This window comes from Megascapheus bottae, chromosome 5, assembly GCF_031878675.1.
Source record: "Megascapheus bottae isolate mThoBot1 chromosome 5, mThoBot2.hap1, whole genome shotgun sequence".
NCBI classification, from domain to species: Eukaryota; Metazoa; Chordata; class Mammalia; order Rodentia; family Geomyidae; genus Megascapheus; species Megascapheus bottae.
The window spans coordinates 20,790,307-20,808,406 of NC_143513.1; the positions used below are offsets into that span (position 1 = coordinate 20,790,307).

The 18,100-nt window shown below is 40.4% G+C and overlaps 1 protein-coding gene across 3 annotated transcripts in view; it reads left to right on the plus strand.

Annotated features, from left to right (window-relative positions):
- Window positions 1-1,535: 1,535 nt before the first annotated feature.
- The window catches only part of Pals2 (protein associated with LIN7 2, MAGUK p55 family member), a 92,520-nt gene continuing 75,955 nt past the window's right edge, over window positions 1,536-18,100 (plus strand). The window contains exon 1 of one of the 3 annotated variants that reach the window (XM_090332772.1): window positions 1,536-1,714. The gene's annotated coding sequence lies outside the window, so the exon portion shown is untranslated. Of the gene's footprint in view, window positions 1,715-2,314; window positions 2,379-18,100 lie in introns of those variants that run through there. The other 2 variants (XM_090332773.1, XM_090332774.1) reach the window with 2 other exon arrangements.

Here is an 18,100-nt window from a genome sequence, read left to right on the forward strand (position 1 = left end):
TCTGCAAAATTAATGATCCTTATGGAAAAGCAAATTAATCTTTGATGCTTGATCGACGCTAAAGACAAAACTCACTGTTAGGGTCCCTGGCCCTTTTACTATACCACATCATAGAATTTTCTCTCTTCCATGCCTGCTGCATTCGAAGAGGCAATCCATTCCATAAATCCATGTCTGACTGCAAAGGATCACTATGAATTCGCTCATTCGTGCAAACGTTTATCCAAAGCAAGGCTCATGCATGGGGTATGCATGGTGCTCAGAGCTGGGAATGGCTGCAAAGGGGGGAAGCCTCATGTCACATGAGAAGTTCTTGCACTCTCTACATTTATGGTTTGAAAGGACTGCAGTAAATACGGGCTTCCATTGAAACATCTTAATAGGTTTGGTTTTTTTTTTTTTTCTTTCTTTCTTTCAACTTCAGGAAGAACATGACAGCTTCTGCAAAAGCCCCCATCACAAGTCCAGGGGTTCACAGTGACCTTTAAAGGGGGTTGGGAAGTTCCCTGAGTGCCTTGGCTGTGGTTTTCTAACCAGACGCCTCTGCTGCACTGACTGCATCGCTCATTTCCTTTCAACTGAAGAATTAAATCTGCACTACTGTCAAAATGTGTCATCTGCACACCGGACACTCATCCCAGTTCACCACACTCCGCGCCGCCGCCGAGAGGATGGCGAGAGGACGCCTGGCTGCAAGGTCTGGGCAGGCCAGATGTTTGGGAGGAGCTGAACCGCTGGGTCCAGGGAGTGTCTGGCAAAGGCGACTCCAAGGGTTCCACGGAGCCAGGGTGCTATAAAAAGAGCCAGTGTCCGTCCATTTCTTCGGGTGCGAATCACACTCGGGGGTCGGGCCTTTGGGAGAAAATTCATGAAGGACGAGTCAGCGCGGCTGCCGGACCGGCCAGACACCCACCGTGAGGGGAAGGGGAAGGGGAGGAGATCGTCCAGAGGCGTGTTTTCCTCGAGGTCTGTTTCTCCTTTGTGGCACCGCCCGAGCGGGTCGTTTGACTGTAAACTCTCAGGAAGGACTCGCAGGCTCCTCTGCCGCGGGGTGGACTGTCTGTGCCCATCAGAAAACGCGGAGTGACAGCCGCTATTTCGTCTGAAAGAGCCCGCATGGGCCGGGTCCCTCCCACGGGGCGCGGCTCGGCGTGGCGGCAGCCCCGCGGCGAGTGAGGGAGCCCCGCGGGCCGGAGAGGTCCGGTGCGGGCGGTGCGGGCCGAGCGGGCAGTCGGGCGCTGGGCTCGCCGGGGGCCCTACCTGGGCGCCGGGTGCCGGCCCGAGGGGCGGGGCCCGGCTTCGGAGCGGCGGCCGCGGCGCCTCCTCGCGCCCGGGCGCGCGCTCGCTGGCGTCCGGCGCACGCGCGAGGCCGGGAGGGCGCGCGCCCCGGCGGCGGCGGGAGGAGGAGGAGGAAGAGAAAAGCTGAGGGGAGGCTGCCCGCGCGCGCGGTGGCGGCGGCGGCGGCGGCGGCGGCGGCGGCGGCGGCGGCGGCGGCGGCAGCGGCCACCGGAGCCGGGGCGGAGTGGGGAGCGCGGAAGGGGGCGGAGGGAGAGGAAGGCGGGCACCCAGGACGCATTTCCAATTCCCAACTACGAGCCCCGAGTTTGTAGATGGGGCTGCTCGGCGGCGCCTGCGGCTGAGGGAAAGCAGCGGCGGCGGCGGCGGCGGGCGGAGCGGAGCGGCGGCGGCGCGGAGGCGGTCGAGGTGCGAGCCGGTGAGTTGCCGGCGCCCCACGCCGCTCGGGTAACGGTCTGGCCGCGCGCCGGCTGCCCGGCCGGGGGGGCGCCCTGTTGCTCGTCGCGGCGCGCCACGCGGGGACCCCGGGCAGCCCCGCCCCTCGGCACCTGGGCTTCCGCGGGCCGGGGCGGCGAGGGTTCCGGCTGCCCTGAGCCTGGCCCGGGGAGCGCTCCGCCGGGGCTCCCCCTCGGTCGCAGGCTGCGTGCTAGCCGGGCTGGCGGGCCGACGCGCGGCAACGTGTCCGGCCCTTGCTGTTCGGCAGCCGCGCCGCGCCCTGCGCTCTCCACGCGCTTCCCGGCGCGGCCCCGGCCGGGGCTGCGGGCCGACGCTCGGGGGCCCCCTCGAGGGTCGGAGCCGGGACGCCGACGCCCTCTGCGGTGGGAGCCGCGTGGAAGCGTGAATGGGGAGGCGCGCCGAGGGCGGCACGGCGGTGGCTGACACCTCCGGGTCGGTCCTGGGAGGGGGCGATCTCTCCGGCTCAGCCTCCCGGCGAGCTCGGACGTGGTGGGGGTGGCTGCTTTCGGCAACTCCTGGCTGCTACTTCCGAGGCTCGAGGTTCCAGTCTTGGCCAAAGTGGTGGTGGGCGGCGCACAGGCTGCTGTGGGGGCCACGGTAGGGAAATACGTGCACTCCGAGCCCAGGTACTTTAACCCGGTGCCGGAAAGGTGCTAAGATATTAATCTTCTTTTCCCCCCAAGCTTCCCCCCCCTTTTTTTTTGCAGGGTGGAGAGCCGAGAGGGAGTAGATTGAGGGATCCGACCGTGTGATGACAGCATGTGGATTAGTTGGTGTATTTTTTTTTTCCTCCAAGACTTTTTAACACTTTATTGGGAGTTTATTCTCAATCCTCCTAGCTCTGGGGATTTAGGTCTCCTGATTACATCTATTAGACTTCCGTCAGCTGGGGCGTGCATTTGTGTAGTGGGGGAGGGGGGCGAGGAAGAGAATTGAGCACTGACTGGGAAGCTCAAAGTAATTACTTAAGAAGATGCTCATAAGTAATTCTCTGTGTTACTTACAGACAGCTGGTTAAGGTCAGAAACTAGCCAGATCTCTCCCTTTCCCTGCGCCTCTGGGAATTGTTGGAATTTTACTTTACGCTTCCTGAAATGCTCTCCTTGTGGTAAAGCCGAGAATATTTTTGGGGTGCATTAAAAAGGCTCTTCGACTGGAGTATGATTTAACAGCCATTTCTACCCGTGAAATCTTGGTCATTGGGAAATACATGATCTAATGTATGTCTGGGGGTGCGAGATACACTTATGAACGCTGATAGTTTGTCATATAGATGTAACTGGGACTTGAGGTGTCTGCTGTGGAACTATGACAAGCTGCCCAGGCATGATTATGGCCTGATTATTATCATTTTGTCTTTAGAGATCTCGTTAATGTAAACAAAGAATTTCTGTGGGTTAGGTCGTTCTGAGGCGCATTTGTACTTGACTCCATCATATATTTAAATATTTGTCTAAATACATGTTTATAGGATGTGTTACTTCTCTATGAGGCCCGTAATTTTTTTTTAATTCTAGACTGTTATATAATACAAAAGTACTTGTTCTGTTTTATCCTATAGAGAGTACATTCTATGGAACAAGTGTTTTTTTTTGTTTGTTTGTTTTTAATGAGGCTACTGAATCTTTTTTTCTACCTGGCATATTTAGCTGTGAACTATTTGACATTTAAGTTGAAATCAACACTGGGGGAAAAAATGGTGTTTAAGCAACTCTGGTTGTTCCATGTAATACAGTTTCAACATCTGCATCTCTGTCCCTCCCTCCCTTTAGGGCAACGGTTAGATTTTCAAAAATGAACAATTTTTCTAAAACATTTGAAGGAACATTTATGTTACTTTCTTTTTCTGAGCCTCATTTCGGACCAGAATTGTTCCCGAAGACTGCTAAGCCTGCTCTTTCCCTTCTCTCTCTCCCTCAGCTTGGGGGGAGGAGGGGAGTCAAATGACTCCATGTTGCCCTTTTTTAAAAGAATGTTTTAAAATGAAGTTGCTTATTTGAAAAATTACCACTCCTTTTTCCTCTTTACCACCGGAATAATGAGTGATATTGAAGACATGTTTGTTTAACACCTCCCACATATTGGACAAGTAGCATCAGTAAATTATGGATGAGAGTTTCAAATTATTACCAAGTTCATCTCATCAAAGACTACCTGATATAAAACAACACCAAGAAAATAAGAGACAAAGAGGACCCATTCATATATTTTACATTGGTTACAGTAATATACTTAAGGAGAATTTTGTAAATTGTACATTATGTAACACTAATAAATTTCCCTTCAAAAAATACTTCATTTGAGGGCGGAGAGTTTGGCTTAGTGGTAGATTGCTTGCCTAGCATGCACAAATACCCAGGTTCAATTCCTTAGTACCACATACACAGAAAAAGTCAGAAATAGTGCTGTGGCTCAAGTAGTAGAGCTCTAGCCTGGAGAAAGCCCAAGGACAGTGCCCAGGCCCTGAGTTCAAGCCCCAACACTGGCAAAAAAAAAAAATTCATTTGCTAAAGAACTAAATTTGTATCAGAACTCTGCTTCAGATAAGTGTAGCTAATCTGCAGAGGATGTGCTGGTATTTATTTCAGGAAAAAACGAACACCTTGTTTGATAAGTACTGGGCTACGTGGTTGTATTGTCAGTTATCCCGAAGTTGTTACTAGAGCAGTCATCAGTTTTTGTCTTACCTGCATGTTCTTTCTTTCCAGAAGTAGTGTTCACATTTGTCAGCACTGCATCCACCCTGAGAGCAAATAGAATGGCAGATTTTGACTAGCATGATTCCAGTAGTGAAGATTTTATGTCTAATGCTGTTTATTAAATTTTTTTTGTTTTTTATAGAGATGAATTTTGTTTCAAATATTTTTTAGTCAGTCAACACTGCAGTGACTTTCCTACACTTCTGTCATTTGTGTGTGACCACTTGGGGGAGACTTTGCATCTTAGATTGACCAGGTCCCTCTGCATATATTAGCTGATAATCATTCCTAGCACTTTGCTAAAATGTTGGGGATGAATGTGTGCACTTAGAACCGGTCTTGATCAAGGTACTTTATGACTTCTGTCTATAACACACCCTACTCAGAAAGTACCTCTTTTTATGAACTGCTGTTGACAATATTTAACCTCCTTAATGCCCAGTCCGGTAATGGAGAACGCAATAAACAAAGGATATTGCATTTGCAGTGGAGTTTGATCTTCCTTAATTGTGATTGAATCGCTCAGACTTTTCTATAATTTTCATCCTAGTCAATTCATTCACAGAATAAAAGACAAAAATCAAGAGTATGGGAGTAGTAGTAGTATTCTAGGTTATTTTTCTCTAAGGTGATTTTACTTTTGGTCCTAAACCTCTCCTCCCCTCACTTCTACCCTCTCCCCTCCCCAATCAGAACTAGGATTTGAACTCAAAACTTTGTGTTTGTTAGATGGGCACGTTACCTCTGTGCCACAGCTGTAGCCCTTTTTACTTGCTTAATTGGTTGGTTGACTTTGTTAGTACTTTTCATCTCGGTGTTTTTAGCTCACAGCTGGTATTCTCCCTTGAGCCAGATCACAAGCTTGTTTTTATTTTCTAATTGGAGGTGGAGTCTCACAAATTTTTTTTTTTTCTGCCTGTCCTGGCTTTGAACCCCTGTCCTCAGATCTCAGCTTGCAACTTCCATCTCCCCAGCATCCTGAGTAGCTGGGCTGACAGACATTTGCCACTTTACCTAGACATTTTGTGAATGGAAGTCTTGATAATCTTTTGTCTTGGCTAGCTTCATACCATGATCCTCTGGATCTCAGCATAAACATGAAAATGAAGCAATATGTTTGACTTTTTTTCTTTTTCAATTTTATATCAGGGTGATGTATAGGTTACAGTTACATTTGTTGACATACATTTATTTATTTATTTATATTTGCGAGTCCTGGGGTCTGAACTCAGGGCCTGAGCACTGTCGTAGGGCTTTCCTCAAGGCTAGTGCTCTACCACCTGAGCCCCAGCACTACTTCTTGCTTTTTCTATGTATGTGGTACCAAGGAATTGAACTCTAGTCTCTGTGCATGCTAGGCAAGCACTCTACAACTAGGCCAAACTCCCGGCCCCTTGACTTTTATTTTTAAAATATACCAGAAGAGATACTTTCTGCTTACTAATATGATCATTCCGGGATAACTTCGACATTATTTTAAATACTTGGGGACAATAAAATTTCTCTCTTTTTTTCAGTTTAACTAGGGCCTGGGTGCTGTCCTTGAACTCTTTTGTTCAAGGCTAGTGGTCTATCACTTTGAGCCATAGCTCTACTTCTGGTTTTTGTGTGGGTTAACCGGAGATAGGAGTCTCACATGGATTTTTCTGCTAGGACTGGCTTTGAACCTTGATACTCAGATCTCAGCCGCCTGAGTAGCTAGAATTACAGGTGTGAGCCAACAGCATGTCAAGACAAATGAGAAAGATATTACAATGAATTTTACCTTGGGGGAGGTATTTTTAAGGCTATTTTCAAATATATATGCATATAGTATATATATATTTATATATATATATATATATATATATATATATATAAAACCACTTACTTAGGAATGGATGCCTACTCACCTTGTCAATTTCCTTCTTTTCCTTTCAGATCTGTTGCTTCTTTATCTATTCACCCTGATATAGTCTATCAGCATTACAGTACTTGTTCCTTGTTAATGCTGTTGTTTTACCTGACTGGGTTTCACACACTGCTCTGATAGTCTTCTGACATTATTGCATGATTGGCTTGCTTTCATCATTTTATATTTCATTTCAAATCATATCTTTTCAAAAGAGCTTTACCATTTAATCACCCTTTCAAAATGACATAACCTTATCAGTCATTAACCACTTTCTGCTAAAATTTTTCTACAAACTATCTCACTTTATGAAATTACATTTTTGTATTATGTACATGCTTTCTTCATAAGGCAGGATTTAGACCACTTCCTAGAGTACCACTGTCATCACATAGATAATCCTTTGTAAAAATCTGAAGTTATGATCTTCCTGAGGATTTGATGTTGAAGTACTCCTTTATAAAGTGATGTGAGTAGAAAACGAATGTAGTAGTGTGCTGGCTTGGCCATCAGTAATAAAAGTCCTTGCTAACTGATTTATACACACACACACACACACATATTTATATGCACATATATTTATATGTGCATATATTTATATGCATATTTATATGCACATATATATACATACATACACACCAGGGGGAGTTTATCGTTAAGATGCAAGAAATGTCTTATGGAAACAATGCTGGGCCTGAAGCTCCAGGCCAGCAGGGCACACTACATCCTCTTTATTCCTTCTTTGGCCACCAAGGACAATTTCCTATTCCTTTAATGGAAACATGGCTGCCAGACACATCCTGAAGTTTGATGGTACAAAGTTCAGATAGCTAGAGATAATCATCTATTGCTCGTTTCTTCCCAGATTCACAAACTATATTGCAGTATATTGTTATGATTTGGTTGTGATCATTATAGCTGTATGTAATGGGATAATTGTGATTATTAATGGTTATAGTCCTCAAAACACTTGTCTTCCTCTTTTTTATTTGATCTTTAAAGATCCGCAAAACATTCTACTGGGGATGTAAGAAAGAATTGTCTTTTAAGGGAATAACTTGCCATTTGGCTAAGGAAAGTACAGTATATATACGTGAAAGAAAGAAACAACAACAAAAAAAGTGCGGTGATAACGGAGAAAAGAGAAACTATTTGCAGTTTGTATTACAGAGAAAAGACTAATTTTTATTATACAAAGAATATAATATGTAATGAATACCTACAAACTAATAAGAGAAAGACCAGCCATCTAGGGAGTTAAGATTATGAGCAGATAATTCTCAGAAGAGTAAATACAAGCTGAGTGTGGTGGCTTGTCTTTGTAAATCCATCCCTCAAAAAGCTAAGAGCCACCAGGATTTCGAATTAAGGCCAGACTGTGTGGCCCCATCTGAACAAAACAAAGAAACAATGGGCATATGAATCCAAATTGTTTTTATGCAAATATTAAGACTTTCAACCTCACATTAAAACCATGGGCCATTTTTATCTATCAGCTGTAGATCAAAAAAAAAATTTGATCATAGTTTTAGAGAGGATAGAGGTTAGCAAATGTTCTAACATTGTGGATGGAAAGATAAATCAATAGAATGTGACACATGTTTGACATTTTGGAAGAGCATGAAGTTAAACAGATAAAGGAGTGGACATATGCCCAAGTTGATGTGTGGATGTTTGTGGGAGAGTAAACAGCTAGTGGACAAGTTGTTTATATGACCACTTACATTGCTGTGTTTTGGCTTTACTTATTAAAACTAAACCAACAGGCCTTCCCCTTTTCCCTCCCTACCCCAAAGAGGTTCTTTTTTTTGGCCAGTTCTGGGCTTGAGCTCAGGGCCTGGGCACTGTCCTTGGACTTTCTCAAGGCTAGAGCTCTACTACTTGAGCCTCAGCACCACTTCCACCTTTTTTCTATGTATGTGGTACCCAGGAATCAAACCCAGGTCTTCTGTGCATGCTAGGCAAGCACTCTACTACTAGGCCCCCGGAGAGGTTCTTTTTAAGATCCTATTCTCTCTTCACCTTCACAAGTTTCCTTTCTTCTATCCTAGTACTTGTGAAGTTGTTTCTACTGTCTTGGGAAGGCAGGGAGTGTTTTTGCTTTTTTTTTGTTTTTTGTAGGTTGTGGAACTTGAACTGTGGGCTTGGGCTTTGTCCCTGAGCTTTTCATCTCAAAGACTACCTTGAACCACAGCAACACTTCTGGTTTTCTAGTGGTTAACTGGAAATAAGAGTCTCACAGACTTTAGTGGCTTTGAACTTAGATCCTCAGATCTCAGCCTCCTAAGTAGCTAGGATTACAGGAGCACCTAGCTAAAGGGGGAGTGTTTTTTGTTCTTTTGTTTTGGTGCTGCTTGAATCTAGGCTTACCCTACAACTGAGCCACACCTCCAGCCTCTGTTGTTTCTGAATCACTAAGACTTTTCACAAACTTTGTATCCTTCCTAGAGCCTAGGATTTTTTCTTTTTTACCTACTTAGTAGCACTAAGATTGAGTTGAAGGAACTTAATTTTTGAGTTTCATAGATCCAGTTCATAGCTTTATGCTATTAGAAGAAATCTTTTCTAAAAATGATTTGGAATTTCACTTGATGCGTTTAGAATATTTATTAAAACAAATGAGCAGCAAAACAATCCTCTGAAGGATTCTAACTTCCCTAGGTGTGATATAAGGCAGGAACATTGTTTACATTATTAAAAGTCCTCAAGAACCACTAGAGTGTAAAATAATACATGCTAGGGAATGTTCTATTCAACAACCTGATCATTCAACATAGCTTTAGGGCCCTATGCCATTCAGATCATCATACCCTGAGGACTTGATCTGTCCTACCTAATGTCAGCACTAGCCAGGTCATTGCCTCTGTAAGTATCTCAGTGGTTTCCATTGTTTTGTTTTCCTCCCTTTGCCTTCTTTCTTTCTTTTTCTGTTGTTTTAAGTTGGCTTCCCCTCCCCCCCCAGTACTCATTTATGTGTTTGTTTTCTGCATTTATTTATTTAGCCAGTCCTGGGCTTGAGCTCAGGACCTGAGCACGGTCCTTGGACTTTGTTAAGGCTAGAGCTTTACCAGTTGAGCCTCAGCACCACTTCGGCTTTTTTTTTCTATGTATGTGGTACCAAGGAATCGAATTCAGGGCTTCATGCATGCTAGGCAAGCACTCTACCATTAGGCTAAACTCCTGGCCCTCTTCTTTTTTTTTTTTTTTTTTTTTAATCATGCTCGGGCTCTCTTTGTCCAAGAAGCCATCATTGGCCGCATCCACAATTTATCTCCTCAATACAGGACAAATTATAATATAACACTATGTATCTGACAAGTATAGTAATCATGAGTAGATGATACAGTATGTGCTTTCATTCTTAGCATCTTTAAACATGCATGTCCAGTTTTACTATTTGAATATTACTTTTTTTCTTCTTGTTCAGTAGGGCTCAGGATCTATGCTAAATGTTCTCCACACTTTATTTCAATTGTTCATTGTGGATTTAAAATCAGATCTTTCAAATCCTTACGAGATTCTGTAAGTGGAACTGTAGCTCAGTGTGGTAGAGCAGTAGCCTTGAGCAAAAGGAGCTCAGAAACAGCACCCAGTACCTGAGTTCAAGCCCCATGACCAACAAAAAAATTTAAAAAATGTATGTGTGTGTACACACACACGCACACAGCTGAGTATTGGTGGCTCATGCCTGTAATTCTAGCTACCCAGGAGACAGAGATCTGAGGCTCACAATTCAAAGCCATTCTGAGCAGGAATGTCCATGAGATTCCAATATCACAGAAAAAGCCAAAAATGATGCTGTGGCTCAAGTAATAGAGTGCTAGCCTTGAGCAGAAGGAGCCCAGGGACAGTGCCCAGTCCAAAATTCAAGCTGCAATTCCAGAAAGAAAAAAAGAAAGATTCTGTTAGTATCCTGTGGGTACACGAAATGGTCCATATGGATATTAATTCTTTGGCAATTTTGAACCCAGATAATCTAAGATTGGCATCATAGGCCAAAATCAAGGTTGGATATAGTAGAGAATATTTTTGCTGCTTTTGGAGTTTCTGGTCGTTGTTGCCATCCCTTGGCTTGTAGTTGTATCCATCCATTCTTAAAGGCCAGAATTTCAAATCAGCTGTTTTTATCCTTTCTCTGTCTATGTCTACCCCTCTCTCTATGCCTGTTAGTCTCATATCTCCCCAACACAATAGCTTTAACTTAATTACATCTACTAAACCCCCTTTCCTAATGAGGAAACATCCATAGGTTGGAGATATTAAGATAGATTTCTTTGTGCAGCCCTTATTCAGCCTTTCACAATGATGGTTTGAGATGGCGCAGAATAAAAAGGAGATTGATGGAAATGTTTTCATTCCATCTCACTCCTGTCTCTTAACCAAAAGAAGATTTTGCCAACCCCCTCCCCTAAGAGCATGTGGTTGTCACAACTGAAAGTCGCTGCTGGTATCTGTGGTAGAGCACCTGCCTAACAAGCTCAATGCCCTAAATTCAAATTCCAGTATGGGGATATATACATTTTCCCAGAAAACATCAGTAGTGCTGAGGCTAAAGAACACTGTTGTAAAGATAGCTATTGCCAATAGGCTTTTAAAGTAGTCCAGAAATTGTGTTCACATACATCATGAATAAAAACCTGTAATTTGATTTGGTCAGGACTGGTAGTAGTTTTTGGCTGTTTGAAATTGATTTAAGCGAAGCTATATAAAAGTCACAGGTAGGTTAACTTATATTATTACTTTAAGATATGTATGTGCACTTATAGGTCAGTCTTTTCTTGAGTTGATAATGTATCTTTTGCCTGGAGTTTTCAGACTTACGATTTTTAAGTAGTACATTATTGCTGATAACTAGCTTTGAGATTTGAAGTAATATGAGTATAGTATCTTCACTTGTGTTTTATGACTCAATTGTCTATACTTGTCCTGCCCACCTTTAATTATAAAGCAGTTTAACTTGTTTTATTTTGTCACTTGTGCGTCTTTGATTCTTTCCAAGTCATTAAACAGCTTTCAAAGAAAGAAAATAAAAAATCTGTCTTATATCAAGTATTATAAATATATAGTATATCTAGTATATATACTGTATATATACTATATATACATATATATATATTATAATCCTGTTTTGTACCCAAAATTAGCTCTCTCATGACTTGGAGTATTACCTTCAGCTGAAACTTTTTTATTATGACTTGTAGCCTGGAAATATGGAGAGAGCCAAGGCTACTACAGTTTGCTTAGTACTAAAATAAGTTTATAAATTTCAGGATATTAACTATATCAATATTAACAGCTTAATGCTTGTTACTTTCCTGCTAAAAGAAACATTGATTTTTCATTAATTGTGGTAGATATTATTTGCTATCAAAATAATTTCATAGGATCTTTTTAAAAAATTGTTATTAAATAGTTGTACAAAGAGGTTATAATTCTGTAAGTCAGGTAATAAGTACAGGACAATGTCACCCCTTCTCCTACTTTTCTTTCTCCCATCCTTACCCTCAAGTTATGTAGGTTCTCATACAGGTCATTAAAATTAAGTACCATATCTTATTCTTTTGTTTCTCAGCATTCACAACAGTCAAGAGTCTTGCGTGATAGCCTCTTTTTTTTGGGGGGGGGGGGTCTGAGTTCTAGCTTGTTTATGTTGTTCACAGTACATAACTGGTAGAGGTGCTTGGAGTTTCAGCTAACATCAGTGTACTTCCTTTCCAAAATAAGAGTTCTATTTATTGTATAGGGTTGTTGATTTTTGAGACAAGGTTTCACTCTGTAGGGTAGCCTGGCCTCAAATTGGCAGTACTCCTACCTCAGTCTCTCATGAATTCTAGGATCACTGGTATGTGCCACCATGCCTAGCTATTATTTTAACTGGATAATGCAAATAAACTGTAGCACAGAGGCTGGTACATCGTAGATAGTCACTAAATGTCTTACTGTCTAGTCTGGTATTATATATACAGTGGCTAATAGACATTGGATAAACATGTTTTGTAATTGCCTTTGATCTCTAGCTTTCTTTTTTCCTATATTGTGAGATGAGAGTCTTAACTATTAGTTATATTTTTAATATAGTTCAGTAAACTATGTACTGCTGACTAAAGCTAAGGTCTTATTTTTATATCACCTTTTGATGTGTTTACAAAGACAAATGAAATGTTTGATGGCAAAGTGGCCTAGATAACTGCAAAGATTTTTTTCCACTTGTAATTTTATACGGTAGACACAATCTTGGTTTATTTGCCTTGAAAATTCTACAGAAGTTAGCTTTTCATAGTAACATTTTATTTTGATTAAAGAAAATGACTATACTTCTAATAATGTACTTCTAATATGACCATAAGTAATTTATGACCATAAGTGGTACATTGTCATATAATTTAAATTCTTTAGCACTTATGTATATAATGGCTGTCAAGTGAATTCTCTTCCATTTTATTTTGCTACTTAGTGTCTGTGTATTTTCTATAAACTTTCTATGAAAAATTAAAATTTACATGAAAAAAAATCAGTGTTTGAATTTCTTTTAATATTTTTCTAGGTGAATCTTCAAAATAAGAAATTTAGGTAACTGAGTGAAAAGGTTGAAAGCATTGAAGTTGTTTACTTTAAAAAATGATTATACATATTTTTCTATTAATGATTCAAATTATTTTTATTTTCTCATTTTAAATGACTAATCTTTTAGAAGGAAAATACATGAAAAGCATTTAAAACATATTTAAGAAGGTTGGGCTGGGAGTTTGGCCTAGTGGTAGAGTGCTTGCCTAGCATCCACGAAGACCTAGGTTCGATTCCTTGGTACCACATACATAGTAAAAGTTGGAAATGGTACAGTGGCTCAAGTGGTAGAGCTCTGGCCTTGAGAAAGCTCAAGGACAGTGCTCAGGCCCTGAGTTGAGTTCAGGCTCCTCCAGGACTGGCAAAGACAACAACAGCAAAAAAACATATTTAAGAAGGTTTAGGGAGACAAAGTGGCCACAGTATGCCCTCATAAAGCCTTAGAATTAAATTTGGGAAAACCTCAAGGTAAACAAATTGAGAAATTTAAGACTAGAGCATAAATAAAATTAAGAGATGTGAAATTGTGAATTTATAAAATTCCTTATTAAATTTTAATGTTCATCCAGTGAAAATACTAATCATTAGATCAGATTATTGACATTTCATGGTATTCAATTATTTTCCATGTGTCGCTACTTTTTGTTGTTGTTGAAAGACGCTTTTGAGAGTTTCCAGTCTGGATCCCAACCAATAAAACAAACTAAAACACCTCATAAATCCTATCAGGGTACGTTTTCCTTTGAAGTTACTGTCCCTGACTTTTCTAATTCTAACTTCTGTGCTGTATGTAGTATAACTTGGGTGCTTAAGATTTAAAAATAAGCGTTTAGTAACCTTAATTTATCTCCCTTGGCTTGTTGCAGCCAAGTAAGTATAGTTCATTTTCACTCATGATAATTTAATGCCAGTATTCATCAGAACATAACACAAAACATTTACTTGGCTCTCTGTTGCTTTCATTCTTTCCTTCCCAACAGACTCTGCAATTCTTGGTTGAAGCTACAAATTGGCTTTGTCTCTGTGTCTGTTTTCTTGTCAAGTGTTCACTGTGATTACCTACCACTCTATTACTCCATTTCTTCTTTTCCTTCTATTTTACCATCTAAACCCAGATTTTTCTCCTTTCCCAAAGTCCCCAAAGAATAGCTTAGAATTCGTTACTTTTCAAGGACAAAATATCAGTAAATGTAAAGGTAAATATGCACATATTCTGGAAATTTTTTAAATGTATATATCAAAAAGTATTCTTTTGTGTAGCTAATTTGAGAGAAGGAAGAAACTATGTCTTTGTTTCCTTCATCCAAGCATTATTCTGTGAACATAGGCTATGCTTATACATTTTTTATTAAACGTGAGGGAAGAACACAATATATTATGTAAATAGTATTGTACTGTCAGTAGCAGACTTTAAATTCTAAAAGTGTTCAGAAAAAGAAATTCTCACCCATCCAGAGACTTCCCTACTCAGTTGATTAAATTCATTTTTAAAAAAATTTTTTTTGGGGGGGAGGGGGGGGCAACTCCTAGGCTTGAGCTCAGGGCCTGAGCCCTGTCCTTGGACTTTCTCAAGGCTTAGCACTCTACCACTTGAGCCTCAGCACCACTTCTGGCTTTTTTCTATGAATGTGGTACCCAGGAATCGAACTTGGGTCTTCCTGCAAGTTAAGCAAGCACTTTTACCGCTAGGCCAAACTCCCGGCCGATTAAATTGATTTTGAGGTGGATTTGAAGACTCATTTAACTCTAAAACTGACTTCTGACCCAAGGGATGGATCATAAACTGGTTAGGTTTTAAATAGCCAAAGGGAAAATAAAGTGTTGAATGAATGGGATAGTAACTTGAGTGGGGATGAGATATGTGGTTGTGCAGATAAGAACTAAAAACACCCGGTTGGAGTGGGGATGAGATATGTGGTTGCACAGATAAGAACTAAAAACACCTGATGTCGCTGTTAGAGAGATTACATTAAAGAAAAGTAAGTTAACATTAAGTAGATGGAAAGATAGATTTTAAGAAGAGAAATTTAAGCATTACCAGATGGTAGAAAACCAAACATTTTCTTCTAATGTAACATTCCTTGAAATATTTGTATCATGTTCTGGATAGCTCTATGCTTTTATGTATTATGGTGAAAAAGAAGACTGGAATAGACTTGAGTGTTATGTTAATGATAAATAACAAGAAAGTCTTAGAGTGGTGGAGAGTGGAGAGTCACAGCTGAATATGACACTGGAAATTCACCATCATCTCCCAAAGTTTCATTAAGGCTGTATGTATGTATGTATATATTGCTAATCATAGAATGCTTGCATATGTAAGGCATGTTAGTTAACTCTAAGCTACTATACCTTAGACCTCATTAAAAAAATAAGTTGTTACTATGTCTTAGATTTTAGCAGGTTGTTCTCAATACAATTGACTCCTTTATTATCACAGAATGGAACAGTCCTTTTGAGACCACCTACTTAGATATGATGATGAATGAGCCATGTGAGTTTTGTAATATAAGGAAATGGAAAAGGTAGCAGAACTGGGCCCGGAGTTTGGCCTAGTGGTAGAGTGCCTGCCTAACATGCATGAAGACCCAGGTTCCATTCCTCGGTACCACATACATAGAAAAAAGCTGGAAGTGGTGCTATGGCTCAAGTGGCAGAGTGCTAGCCTTGAGAAAAGCCCAAGAACAGTGCTCAAGCCCAGGACTGGCAAAAGAAAAAAAGGGGGAATTTAAAAAACTAAGGATACGGGCTGGGAGTTTGGCCTAGTGGTTAAAGTGCTTGCCTAGCATGCACAAAGACCCAGGTTTGATTCCTTGGTACCACATACATACAAAAAACAAAAACAAAACCAAAAAAACTAAGATACTAATAGTAATAGTTATGGTGAGAATATTATAACATTTTAAAAAAGCAATTCAGATGTCTGAACTGTGCTTTACAATATTTGCTATTGTGGCTTGTATGTGGCTTGATCCTCCCTCCCCCTGCTTTTGTTTTGAACTCAAGGCCTTAGGCTTGTTCTGTTTGTTGCTTACTCAGCTGGTGCTCTAACACTTGAACCATGACTCTGGCTCAAGTTATGACTCAGGTTATTTTGATTATTCTTGTTGACTTCTACTAGCTTTGAACTTGATCCTCCAGATCCTATGTTGAGTTGCTAGGATGATGGGTGTGAGCCTCTGGCATCTGGGTTGATTTTTATTGTGAGAAAGTTTTGATTTTGATTGCAAGTTTTCCTCTCTGACATCTTTTCCCTAATTTCATAAAAGAACAGTATAACAAATACATCTTGTCTCTAGAAATTCCAATGATTATGTAACATTTAAACTATATGAGCAAGAAAAGTAGCGTGGTCTTAATGGGAGCAAAACAAAACATTTGTTTGATTGGTCATTGCAGTGATAGGAGAAACTTTGGCTTTTACAACTCACTGTGGAAGGTGCTACTGATATCTAATAAGTAGAGGCCAGAGTGTTATTAAATAATTGATAGGCAGCCCCCTCTCCATAGTTACCTGGCCTCACATGTTAGTGTTGCCTACATTGAGACATTCTGACATACAAGAAGGCAAGTTAATCCCTGGGCATTTTTGGAGATTGGCATTATTTTTTTAAATCCTGTCCTTCTACCAGCTTTTAAAATAGAATATTTTTATCATGTTCTGATATATCTTTTAAAACATTTTGATTAAATATTTTCAAATATTTTTAACCACCTTTACTAAAGGTAACTTTTTCTTTGCTATGTTTATCTAGTGCTCAAGTTCACTAATTTTGCTCTTAAGCAATCACTTTATGTTTAAATTCTGAAGGTCTCTTGATGTGATTTCTTTAAGTACTTTGTTTTGCAAGAGTACTTTTATGCTCCAGGTTGGGTTGAACCAGATCTTGAGTCCAGAACTCAAGTTCATTCATATTCTCTCTTGTCTGTGCATTTGTGTATGCATGCATGTCTTGTTTATGTCATTTGAATTTATTCCACTTTTTAAATGTGTATAAAAAGTTTAAACAACAAGCAACTTAATGAAAAGACTAAGTTATTTCTGCTGGGGTAGTTTCATTTCTGCTTGTATTTGAAGATTGCTCCATACATAACAGCTGCATATAGAATGGGTTTGTAATGGTAAATGTAAAACATTGAAATTCTAGAATGAACATTATATGTGAGGATTTTTTGTTTTTGTTTTTGTTGAACAGCAAAATAACTGATTGTACCATAAAGATAAAAGATGAATGAATGTATCCATAATAGACAGGAAGAGATGGTTTTAAAGAAGTATTTTTTCCTTACTCTATGTCCAATTTAGTAATATAAGCAGTCTTCCTATATGAACTAGCTGGTCTGAGGCATAAAGAAATAGGAAGGAAAAGCAGAAGAATCTTCATAATGTAGTAATGAAGCCGTGGAGGATTCTGATATCTAGGTGCAAAATTTGTCACCTTTGGGAGGCACAGTTCTATAAGTGAGGGTTTTCTTTCAGTAGCACTTCTTGTCTGCTCACATAGATTAGTTACATCTTGATACTCATTTTCATTTGTGCATGTATTTCTTGTGTTGGTCTCCTCTGTCAAATCCAAACTCTGCTTCTTTGGTAAATCTAAGTGATTTGCTCTTGAACAGCACTACACACCATCCTGCTTGACACTGAAATTTGCATGTTTATTGTTGTGCGCCTTCACTTCTTTTTTGTCATCCATTGGGAATATGAATGTTGGTCATATTAATGTGAGCATACATTAGTGCTCAGGAATATTTGACTATTTGAAGAGACTGCTCTATGAGCCTAGGAAGTCCAGGTAGTCAGTTGCCTTGCTTTATCCTCTGTGCTCTAGACAGCCTAGCATATTTTGATTAGTAAGACAAGCACACTCTTCCAGTTACTTATCATCAATTTATTTTAAATTAAACTTCAGAGCTATTAATGTTATATAATAGAATTGTTAATATAGAAGAAAGAACGGCTAGTATAAAAGTTTCTATTCCTAGTTTTCATGGAGTTAATTTATTAATACACACTAGCAATATGTCATTAATTTTTCAGCGTTTTAGATTTAGTTTTATTTGTGAAGTATTTCCCAACAAGTCATGACCATTGTCTCTAGCAATTCTCTAGTTACAGTGTAGATTGTCCTGAATACTGTTAGTTTTTAGTGTCCTTATTACCTTCCATTCACTGAAACAATCAAAATGCCCT